The following is a 12096-nucleotide window of genomic DNA, read 5'->3' as shown; positions in this document are numbered from 1 at the left end:
GTGTCTTGCCCAGGGACACAACGACCAGGACAGAGAGCCCAGGGATCGAACCGGCGACCTTCCGGTTACAGATGCGATTCCCAACCCCCTGAGCCACGGTCGCCTAGCAGTCCAAAGCTATTCTTTGTACCATCAAAACATGATTTTTAACTTGGTGACATTTTAAGACTCACCTTCACACTGGCTTCATTTTTATTTATTTTTTTAAAGTTGTCACTTCCTTCAGAAATTATGTTAGGATGACGTCAAAAACAGTAAGCTTTTTGATTAATCAGTGATTTTAGGTTTTAATGCTGTAGTTGTCACACATTTGGTTCTGTTTAGTCCAATATGTACATTCTTCCCCCCCAGCAGCTTAATATTATTGAAGTCCCCCTTGTGCCGCTACGACAGCTCTGACCTTGGGCTATCAACACAGGACCTATAAGGGTGCCCTGTAGTGTCCGGCACTGGGATGTTTTTATATGCTGCAGTTGCCAGGTTAGGTCTTTGTGGTTGAGGTTTCGTCCGGTGCTTGATCTGACTAGGATCTGGAGTGTTTGTGATTATATGTCTTGGCCTCACCACCATTTAAATTTTTCCAATCTAGGATGCAGTTTTGTACATTTCACCTGTCATTGCTTCTTTATTTGGCAAGACATACATTTAGAATTGGATTAGCAAAAATCTAATGAAAGAATTATGAAAAAAAAGATGAGATCAATTGGTTAAATTGTTATTATCGGCGATATTCTGGGAGCATAGGTGTAACATTAAGGCTCTATTTTTTTACCTGACAAATCTATGACCATGTCATCAGGACACAGTTGGGGGCAGAAGTACAAACAACAGGAACTGCTACTGAAAACCCTGACAACATGCAAACCATTATATGGCTCTTCTGGAGTAGCAGTGCTGTGTTTGGGTTGTCTTTAGTGTAACAATGGGAGGATGAAGTGCTGACAGGTGAGATGAAGTGCCGAGTCCATTTGAAAGAACTCCGACTCTTAGAGGTTAATGAGTTTGTTGTGAGAAGGTGGTTTTCCGTGCTTCACGCTGTTCTGGCATTGGAATTAGCTGCTTAAAGGAAGTCTATATTTTGAGTGAAGGTATGTACAGCACATGCAGGAAACTGTACAAATAATATAAATGTTCACTAAAACTTCTGTGCACACTTCACAGTTTATTATTTTATTGCTTTCTTAATTTTAACATAAGGGTAGCAAACCTCCCATAAATAGTATAGCATCATGTATGGTGACCAACACTGTGAGAATGGGAATGCTTTCAAAAGATTTCAATGACTAAACTAAAATGCGCTGCAAAATAAAATGGGACCCCAGATGCAAAACAACAAACAATCAAGGAACGTCCTCAATTCATTGCATGTCATTTTAAATGGAAGATCAATGGCAATCTTTCACAGAATATTTCTATTCAAGTCGAGTCTGTGCCTGCAGATGAGAGAAAACAATTTATTTTCTCACTCTGATTTATTCCTGACGACCATCAAAGCGCGGATGCTGGAAGGAAGTGACTACACAAACAGTGTCGATCACATCACAACATCCTGTTTATTCCCCCCAACACTCACTTCCTGCCTGCTTTCTGCCACTTCCTGCAGTAGGAATTAAAATTTTATAGTTGCCCTTTGGTAGAGGAAGAGAGGAAATGATGACTGTTGGTCGTTAAAGGTGGAGGTCGCAAGATCGGGGGAATATTTTGGAAATGGCAATTCGTGCTACGCGTTTCAAAAACGTGTCATGAGAGATTTGGATGAGGATATAACAGAAACCTTGCAGTTAATACTGCAAGATGAATGCCCTGTGTGTTATCGATCCTATGCTACATCCTCTACTGACCTCTGCCACAGAGCCAGAGAATTGTGGGCATTCAGTATTAGTGTAAGTAACACATAAAATCACCTATTTCCTGCCATCTCCCACAAACACTCTAAAAGAACCTTCTACAAGCATCCTAACAGTAACTACAGTCCCAGCAGGCACAGAAAACACCCGGGGGAGCGTGATGCAAGGCCTCACAGCTTTAAGAGACACAATTACTCCTGCTCTACCCCCTCTGCAAGCAGCACCAAGTCCATGACCTCTGCCTGGTTAATCCTAAACCCACACTGCCCCCTGCTGGTGCAATGAGAAAGTACTACAGGACAGACTGGGTCTTTGAGATCTTAGTGCAGTTACAGCCTATATAAGAACACAGAAATAACCACCTACTAAAACCTATACGAAAATTACTAAGAAAAATATGCAGGATGGATTCATTTAATCCCGCATATTCTGATATTTGTCACAATAAGTTGTTACATTACCTGATACTTAGAATATTCTGGATTAAATTCACAGGATTTACAGGAAGTACATTTAAGATTTTGGCTGGAAATCCCACATATACAAGTGATGAACTATTACAAAAACCCTTGGGGCTCTTTTCAGATCTGTGTCAACTTTAGACATAATGCAGACACAACACACAGAAATAGTCCCACACCACTTCCTGACTGTGCAGCCCGTTCTCACAGACCACAGCTGGGCTGGCTGAGTCACCGTGGTGAGAACCCCTCTGGCAGAGTCTACGTACGAGTGAGGGAGTGAGTTAACATAGAAAAGTAAGACTCAAAGAAAAATGTCTAAGAAAGATAAAAAAAAAATAAGCCATGATAAAAAAACAATTTTTTTTAAAAATGCAGGCGTTTGCATATTTTGCTACAAGGAAATGTTTATACTCATTTAAATGAAAATATTTAAATGAGTTTATTGCTTTCCTTTCCAGCAGCAAGCAGCACATTTTTAAGCGGCAATAATTTTGTTTAAAATGACCTGTAAAGTACAGAATTTTTCATGCTTGGTTTTATAGTATTTCTATATTTGTGCGTTGTGCTCCAGTGTAGTCATTGTGGGCACTGATCTGCTGAATCTGTTGTGTGACGGAGACAGAGTGCAAGTGAGCGGTTTCTTAACAACAGTTTCAATGTTTACAAGAGGGGGGGGGGGGGGGGGGGGGGGGGGGGCTAAAATCTTCTAGAGAACAGTTTTGCCCTCTGGGCTTGGACCCTAACCAGTGTGTGTTTGTCAGTTTTAATATCTAAACCAGGCAGACAAGAGAAACAGACAAAAGAAAAGAAGCAGGGGAAACAATTAATGCATAAAAACAACAGGAGACTCATGTTAATTTAAGCCAGGTGCATCGTGGTGGATCATGCACCAGTAAATATCTCTGCAGAGATTCCTGAAAGCGGTGAGAAACTTCACTGGAAAAACGAGCTGACCTGCCCCCACACGTTGCAAGAAAATCTGCACTCTGCATGTATGACCTCCACTGGTCACTGAAACAACCCTCAGCACCAGACCCTGACCAACAAAATCAAAGAGCCCCCACAGGGTCAGACGATCACAGCATCACTGTCTATGTTCGTCTCTGTGGTCTCCCACTGTTGCTTCTGTGGCCCAGAGGCTGTCGTTAGCAGTTATTTTGGTAGAATGGCCGGTCCTGAAACAGCGACAACAAGAAGCTCACAGTCCTTTTTAAAGAGCTTGAGGAGCTCCATGTTTAATCCTTCAAAAGAACCTGCTATGCTCATTGACACCTGCATATTTTTATTCTTGGACTGAGCAGCTTTGCATGAATCACAGCGCAAAATACTCCGTATTTATCTGACACCAGGCTCTGATCCAGACCATCAGTTTATCCACTGTGTAAAAAAAAAAAGAAAAAAAAAAAAAAAGAGAGAAGCTTTCTCTTTTTTTTGCTCCTCTCTTTTTAAAGCCATCACCCCTTTTAAGCCCATTCACCCTTTAAGATCACGGTCTTATTTACTGCTGCTCATAACCAGAACATCTGAAATGTATGCCCAAGAGGACCACATCTGGAACATCTGCTTTCACTGATATACCGAGCAGAGAGTAGGAAACATAACCTGTCTGAGTGTTTAGAGTAGTCTGAAGCCTGAGCTTTGGGCTCACAGGGACGACTTGTACATAAGCCGACATAAGCTCATGAAATGTGGAAAAGCACAAGATCCCACTTTTAAAAAGGAGACTAACAAAGTTACAGAGTGAACAGTCTTAAAACTGTGTGAGAGCCAAAGCAAACATCTCTGCAGCAACAACCAGAAGTCACCACGTCTATATTTTTGCTGTTCCAACTCAACTTTAAAGAAAACTTTTCTATTTGCACACAGCTATGCAAAAGTACTGAAAGATGCACTGACACAACAACACCACTAGATGGCAGGACAGGCCTAATCTTACTCTTCCTCAATCATGATAGTTGAAGATTTTTATATGAGGACTATATTACCGCACAAAACCTAAGTACAACACGCAGCCAGTACTTCAATACTTCACAATATCTTGATTAAAACACTATTGTGGTGGGGAAGCAAAAAACCCACACAAAAAAGGAAATCAAGCATTGAGGCAGGGGAGAAAAAGCAGAGAGAGATGGATGGCGAAGAGAGCGGATGGAGGAGCAGAGATAAAGGAGACAAGGAGGGGAGGCGGGGGCGAGGGGAGTCATAATCTCATTACCGCCAACACAGAGACACAAAAACATCTGTTGTGAGACGCTGTAATCCAAACACTCCTGTTGACTCCTTACGCGTAGTCTTTGTTTCCTCCTGACAGTTTTCTATCACAAATTAAGATTAAAAACCTCAAGGCCAATGCAAATTCCTGCGAAAGCAGGTTTTAGTCAAACGTGTGGTTCACGGATTAACAAAAGTCTTTTCTCTTTGGCAGCTGCTGCCTTTTGTTCAAATCTTTTGAGTTAACGGAGTAATTTATGTTTTTTTTTTTTCTTTTTTGCTATAAAAGCATATTCTTATTCAACTATTCTAAACAAAAATCCATATAGTCTGACTTGTCTTACAGGGGGTCATGTGAACTACATTGCCATCAATTTAACACAAAGTGAGAAAAATCAGAAATACACTGAACAGCAGCAGTCATGCAAAGAATGTTTGAATATTGGGATTTCTGGGTGAACATCCACACCCCAGAATCATGTTGGTGCCCTGCTAAAACACCTCAGCTCATCACTCTTATTTTAGTTTCATCAGTGTTTAGTTGCCATGCTGAAAGCTCCCTGTGCCAAGTTTAAATGAGCTTGCACTGCTGGTAGGCAGCACTGAACTAAAACTGGTACGGGACGCTGAATTAAAGCTGTTCTAAAATGAGATGATACAATTAAGTGAATGCACGAGGTATTTATGCCGGATGTGAACCGATGTGTTCAATATAAATAGAGGTGAAGTACCATTTTTAGCTTCAAAAACAGTGTATATGGTTACAACAGCCAGCGTAAGCTATGTTTCCTCAGTTTAGAGTTTTCAATCCAATTTCACTTTATCACCATGACGACAGAGAGTGGCGTAATAGTTTATTACAATGTCAGTCAGTCTACTTTTTAAAGCGACTGAATTTTTTCCTACGCTCTTCAGCGTGACATGGATTTATTTCTCCATGTCCATGTACGGTGTTGTCGAGCTCAGGCCGTGTTGTCGGTTCTCTGGTCTCTGACCGTATCAGACACAGAACGAGGCAGGGAAGCGAAGACTCACCACACTGTTACCACAGAAGGAGATGACAGCCAGCGATGCTTAACTCACTGCTAACCTGCAATTATGCTGAAGGACCCGCAATACAAAAGATGAACGCATAAGACACAATGCACAGAGTGCAAATGCACTTAACATGCAGGAAGTCTACGCACATATGCATGCACACACAAACACACTTGAGTAATCATTACTCTGAATTCGTGTGGGTGACAGTTACTCAAGGTGAAGTGCTGAGACTGCTTAAGTGTGGGTGAGTAATCGTTCCACACAGCACTGTGAATAATAGACGGCTTATTAGGGGCATAGGAGGTATAGAAGAATCTTATTTAAACTGTTTTTCTGTCCAATCTTACAAATTTATGATGAAGCAATCTGCAATCTGATGTTAATTATAGAAGAAATTGAGACCATGGTTTTCACACATAACCAATTATTGCAGCTCGTAGGCAGTGTAACCTTTTTTTAATGATATAATGAGTCCATAACAGCAACAATAGGTCAGCTAAGTTCACTGTGACACATAAATCCTATTTATTTTAATCATGTTCGTAATATAAACATGCACAGTAAGAACGGATGACTTGTAAAGAAAAAAAAGACAAGTGATTTTATTTACTTGCTCATATACTGACACTCTGCATGCACACATTTGACTCCATTCAGCAAAAATATATGTTTAAAATGTTGATTTTCACTTCATTATTTAGAGGTAATTCCTTCCATCCATCCGTCCTGTTCCGCTTATCCTTGTCGGGGTCGTTGGGGGGGCTGGAGCCTATCCCAGCTGTCATAGGGCGAGAGGCAGGGTACAATCTGGACAGGTTGCCAGTCTGTCGCCCTGATTTAGAGGTAATAGGCTATTAAATGTGTGGCATCAATGCCAGCATACTGCAACTAATTAAAGCAGGAAGACCTACGAAGAAGTCACAAATTCATCGCAACATCAAACAGTCTAACGCTGATTTTCATCTGGGAAGCACAAAGACAGAACTGTATACCAACCAAGACAGTATACCTATGATTTGTACACGATACAGACTAGTTCAAAGACAGTATGAAGAAAAGGCCTACATTTCACTGATACAGGCTTAAAGATTGCATGCACTTCCTAAAGAATTCAATTATGGTCAAGAAAACCTAAATTCATAAATTTGTGGCACAAAAATAACGCCATAGTATTCATCTGTCGGGTGAGTAAGCCACTGTCTGCAGAGCACAAGAGGTGGGCTGTTTGAAACATGACCAGGCACAGCAGCGGAAACACACCTCCGAAGTTTAAACAGCTCTAACATTTGCAACATTTCTTCTGTTTAAACAAGTACGTCTGCTACGGCTATTAAACGCGCTCCAAACAACGAGCTTAAACGGTTTACAAAGAGGGAGAGAGTAAGTGCTTGTTAAGACAAACATGCTAAACTCCGCACTGATGGCAAGCCAAGTGGATGTCATCAATCCAGCAAGTACGCGTAAATTCATTTCATAAAAGCTTCGTGTTGCTTCACACGGAACGACAAGGCGAGGTTGGGCACGACTGTTTTGACAAGACTCCAAAATAGGTAATCTGATCGATGTTAATATCACATTCATCATAGTGAAGAATCTGACTCTGATCTTTTTGGAGTCATAACGTAATTACGAAGGAACCATAAATCAGATTTCATCATAACGTCAGCAGAGAACATAAATACTGGTTCTCCATCGTGCCTGAGCATGTGGGCTTGTGTTTGGTATTTTATCTATATGTAGCGCCAAATCACAGCAACAGTCGCTCCAAGGTGCTTTATATTCAGGGCTCTCAAAATTTCAAAATCCCTGGTAGCCCTTCGGGCAGGGACTCTTCAGTTTTTGGTAGCCCAAAATAAATGTAAGTAGCCCGAATAAAAAAAAAAGAAGAAAATTTTTGATTGATGTTTTGTTTCCTTTACAATATTATACATTAAAGTATAATATTGTAAAGGAAACAAAACATTAATCAAAAAATTGTTGAAAAACAAATTACAACATTGTATAAAAATTACAATCATCAACTCAAATACTTGGTTCTAATTGAACAGAAATTTCTATGAACTTGTAAGAACTGTGTAGGACATGAATCAGTCTGTGTCAGATCCTGAATTTGAAATTTCCACTGAAGTCACGGGTAAGAGACAAGTGGAACCAAGATCTAGGCCATTTGCTTTTTGAAGTTTGCAAAGACTGCTAAATTGTGCCAGCGGTAGTTCACTCTTTGCAACATAGTACGCTGTTCTAAACAGATTTTTCAGGTTTATTTTTAGTATGTTATTTGCAATTGGTGTTTGTTCTGGGAAAGATATTGCAGACTGAGCAATAATGCATTTCTTGCATTTCTCATGGGTTCTAATGGGGGCCTTTCTTAAAATGACTGGTCCCAGTAACAAAGGCGCTTGTCGACTCAGAAATCGATAGAAAACCAACAACACACCCGGCAGAACATTATGTTATTTACACGGGTGCACATAAGTGGTCCGCATGTGCGCATTCGCTGTCAAAATAAAAGACGCACACCAGATAAGAAGTTGCAACGCGCGTTTGCGTCCATATAAAAAAGCACTGTTTTTGTCCGCTAGAGTGGGATTTTCACGGCACATTCCGCACCACATCTCTGTGCGTTCATCATTTGTTTGAAGCCAGCTCACCTCCTGCAACCACTTTTCCGAGAATACGCGCTTCTTTTGTGGTTCGGACTCCTTCTGATAGTTCTTTGGAGGTAGAGGAACACCAAAGTAATTGCTTAAAGGAGCTTCTTCGACATCTTTAAGAGTTCTAAACAAATGTCTGTCCTCTTCCAGAAAATCTTATGTATGCAAACACGCGTTGCAACTTCATATCTTGTGCGCGTTTTTGTTTTGTTTTTTTGTTTTTTTGACAGCGAATGCGCACCTGCGGACCACTTATGTGCAGCCCTGGTTATTTAGCTCATCATATCGCAGCCACAGAAATTCTTTTGTCCATGAAACCATAAAGCTGCACTTTCTTTTTGCCTTATAGTCTGATTTGTCATAACTTTTCCGTTTTGTGGTAAGCTTTTCTTTGGCTGTCACTTCTTCACCCTGACCTGTCTTATTTGGCTCAGCAGAACTAAAATATATATCCTGCTGCTTTTACACGCGCACTCACATAAGCTCAGCGATTCTCTGCGCGATCAACCTCTCACATGTTTAAGCTTGCTGCGGGAGATTTCACTTGTCATGTTTGCATAGTAAGCTAACGATTGATAAGACGATGTCAGAGGAATTGGTGCACAAATTATCATCACTCACAGATCAGTGCTGTCGCTCTCTATACACAGTTCGCGCGATTGCAAAGTGAAAGCAAAAAACAAGCGCAAATTCAAACGCGATTTCAATATGTCACATATTGACACTGGCTCACCGATGCCAATGACATAATTACCCAGCTACATTTCCGAAAGAATGCAAAAGCATTGACATATATTTTTCCTTCCTACGATAGCCCGACGGGCAGGGCAGAGATAGATTTTGGTAGCCTGACTGAAAAAATCGCTAGCTCCGGGACGTCGGGCTAGCGATATTGCAAGCCCTGATATTGTAAGGTAAAGACCCCGCAATAATGCAATCACAGAACTCCGCATATAATGCATGCAGTTATGTACTGGACCTTTAGTGGCATTATTTGCACATCAGACTTCAGTAAGGAGCAGGCAGGTTAAAGAGCAACTAACGTGCGTATGACTGCGCCAGACACTGGCGCCTCTGTCGGGTGACGTCGAGTTGAGTTCAGGGCTGTTGTGCATGTGTTACAATGGCTCAATATACAGTCTGTATTATACTAAATGTATATGTTTGTATGTACTGGCCAGTATAAAATCATTTGTAATTATTCTGAATATTAATTCTGACATCTGCCAGCAAAAAACGGTCATTCAAAGTCTACTTTTTGTGTGTCTACTCACCTCAACACAAATACGAAAAAAAACATTTTGACACTTACACGCAACTGAAAATAGTTAAGATACTATATTAACTTTTTGAAAAAGGCAGTCACTTCCATATATTCATGCATAGCATTTCTAGAGTTGATTGCTCTTTCTGTGTCCACCCCCTCGACTCATGCAGGAAGACTTGCTCAGAAAAATTCTGTGTCACCCATCTGATTCTGGTATAAAGTTGTCATCTTGTTCTCATTAGGAGGCTAGAAAGAGGGAAGAGAGAAAGGGAGGAGGAAGAGAAGGAGGAGGGCTAGCCTGGAATAAATGAGGTCACCACTAACACTCCCTGAGGAGGATCACTGAGGCCTGGAGGAGGGGCCCGGTCGGCCGTAGTTTGGTAAAAGTGAGATGTGTTTTAGCAGTCCAAAACAAGACAACCTCTCTGTTTGTTGGGGAAATATTTATATTATATAGTCATATCGTATTCTGCATCCTGCACTTTTAGTTTTCCACGAGTTCTTAGAGGGCTTTCTCTAGAACTAGAAGTGAACAGAAAGTACACAGAAGCTTATGCATTTTCTGTTTACAGCAGCAGCTCCAGGAGTTTGAAAAACAGGATAAAAGTCATAAACAGCAAACACGCAGCTGTATAAGTAGAAGTACACAGTTCCTTCTACAACCAGAGCTTTTTTCAGTGCTGCTGCTGACTGGCATGAAACTGACAATTGTTGAATTATTAAAGAAAACTCTCACTTGCAACCGACAGAATTTATTTCAGTATGTAAGATGCTATTTTTGTTACTTTTTAACCACCACATAGATGAGAGGTCATCTGATACATATATCTCAACCAACTGTTGTTGGAACAGCTCCACACAGGCAGTGGTCCAAACCAAAATCCGCCTCGCAGCAGCACTATCCACGGTATCCATCTCCCTATATGGTTTTTAAAAAACAACTTTCTTTTTCATGCTCAGGTGGCTCAGATCGGCAGTATCTGTCTAAGGTTCGATTCAGAATCTGGACAAAAATCCTCCCCAAACAACAAGGCAATGAGAGTATAATGTGAGAAATACATAATCAGTTTTACTGAAAATATTTCACTACACCCTTCAATTCCCAAGCGCTCCTCTCTCTTTCCAATATGACCCGTTTCCTATCTGAGGAAAAAGAAATCTCCATACTCAGCATCAGTCAGCATCTGCCTTTAAGAGGCCTCAGAGGGGATCAGTTTCACAGCGCTTCCCCATCCTAGTGCATGCACTTAGAAAAATCAATACCAACCACAGACACAACAAATACAAAGACTTTAGATCAATACGTGTAAACGCTTCTTTTTGATTTAAATAGGTGGCAGCCTTGTTTTCAAGCTATATTTATTATCATATCTTCCACCAATGGGATCATTTCTTAAATATTTAGTTCTTGCACAAAAGCTATTAAATATATTTTTAATAGTGTCAACATTAAAATCTTAAATTATGCACAAAAAAAAGCTTCAAAGAAAGTAACACTAAGTAATTTAGTAGCAAGCCCTGCAAAGGCATGAATGACAGTCAGCACACTTGCTCACAAGGATCATATTGCTCCGATTCCACACATGCACACACACATGCACGCGCAACGCCAACTGTGAGTGGTAGCCTGCTCGTCTGTTGATATTCTGTGACAAGATAAACAGAAGACTGATGGAGTGGTTTTAAGAAACTTCTCTGGGTTTATTTAACCCAGCGGCCCCTCCTGTCTGTGTCTATTCGTCTCCTACACGGGAAGACGCTTCTATATTCAGCTCAGACTAAGATATCGCCTGGATCAAAATCAAAAACATGCATAAGGCAAACTCAAGCCAGAACTAGTATACAAGGAACATCACTCGGTCTTTCTGTTCAGTGTATCGTATTAATCAAAACATAACAAAACGTACAAAAACACTCAAACTTTTCCACATCCAAGTTAAACACCGATGCAATGAAGACGCTGTGTAAATTTAACATGTTTGAAGAAGGCACAGATGTCTGCACACGTACACCCCGACACACGGAGCTAAATATTCAGTGCGCCTGTCACAGAGCCAGACACCATGCTGACCGGGGCCAGACGTGTCAGCGATGGAGTGAAGGCAAGCGCAGCTGTGCGGCACACCCTGACACCACACACGCTCAGAGGAATGTGGTGCTGGCACAGCCCAGGTGCCGTCACTTAGGGTTGTGACATCGCTGCAGGAGTTTGTGTAGGGACAAGTCTGTCATCAAGACTCCCGGGGTACGTCGGTGGGTGCGCGTCAGAAGAGAGCAAAGAGAACTGGATGACAGAAGGTAGCAAAGATATCCGAGTGTTCGCATATGAAGGTCCAGTGTCCAGGGGCAGGATGGGAAGCTTTAATCTAGCATATTTTCGTTGGGCTCCTGGAAAAAAAACAAAAAAAACAATGCAAGCACGAGGGGAAGATATAAGGTGGGTAAGAGTGTACGTGTGTGTTGCAGTGCAGAAGAGTGTGTGCATGTCTTAGGTAACTATTAATGTACTGCCCCTGGACTTTAGACAACACAATAAAGATTGGTGAGGATGATCAAAGTATTTTTACGTTGCAGGCCAAACCTTAGCACGTACACTGTGTCTGCAGGTGACT

The 12096-nt window shown here is 41.2% G+C and overlaps 1 protein-coding gene across 12 annotated transcripts in view; it reads right to left on the bottom strand.

Moving 5' to 3' along the window:
* Positions 1 to 12096, bottom strand: part of pard3ab (par-3 family cell polarity regulator alpha, b) — a 245924-nt gene that overhangs the window by 193286 nt on the left and 40542 nt on the right. The window lies entirely within an intron of this gene.

The sequence above is a fragment of the Astatotilapia calliptera genome, chromosome 18, assembly GCF_964374335.1.
Source record: "Astatotilapia calliptera chromosome 18, fAstCal68.1, whole genome shotgun sequence".
In the NCBI taxonomy this organism is placed as follows: domain Eukaryota; kingdom Metazoa; phylum Chordata; class Actinopteri; order Cichliformes; family Cichlidae; genus Astatotilapia; species Astatotilapia calliptera.
The sequence above is the reverse complement of the archived record's forward strand: the minus strand, read 5'-3'. Positions and strand labels throughout refer to the sequence as shown.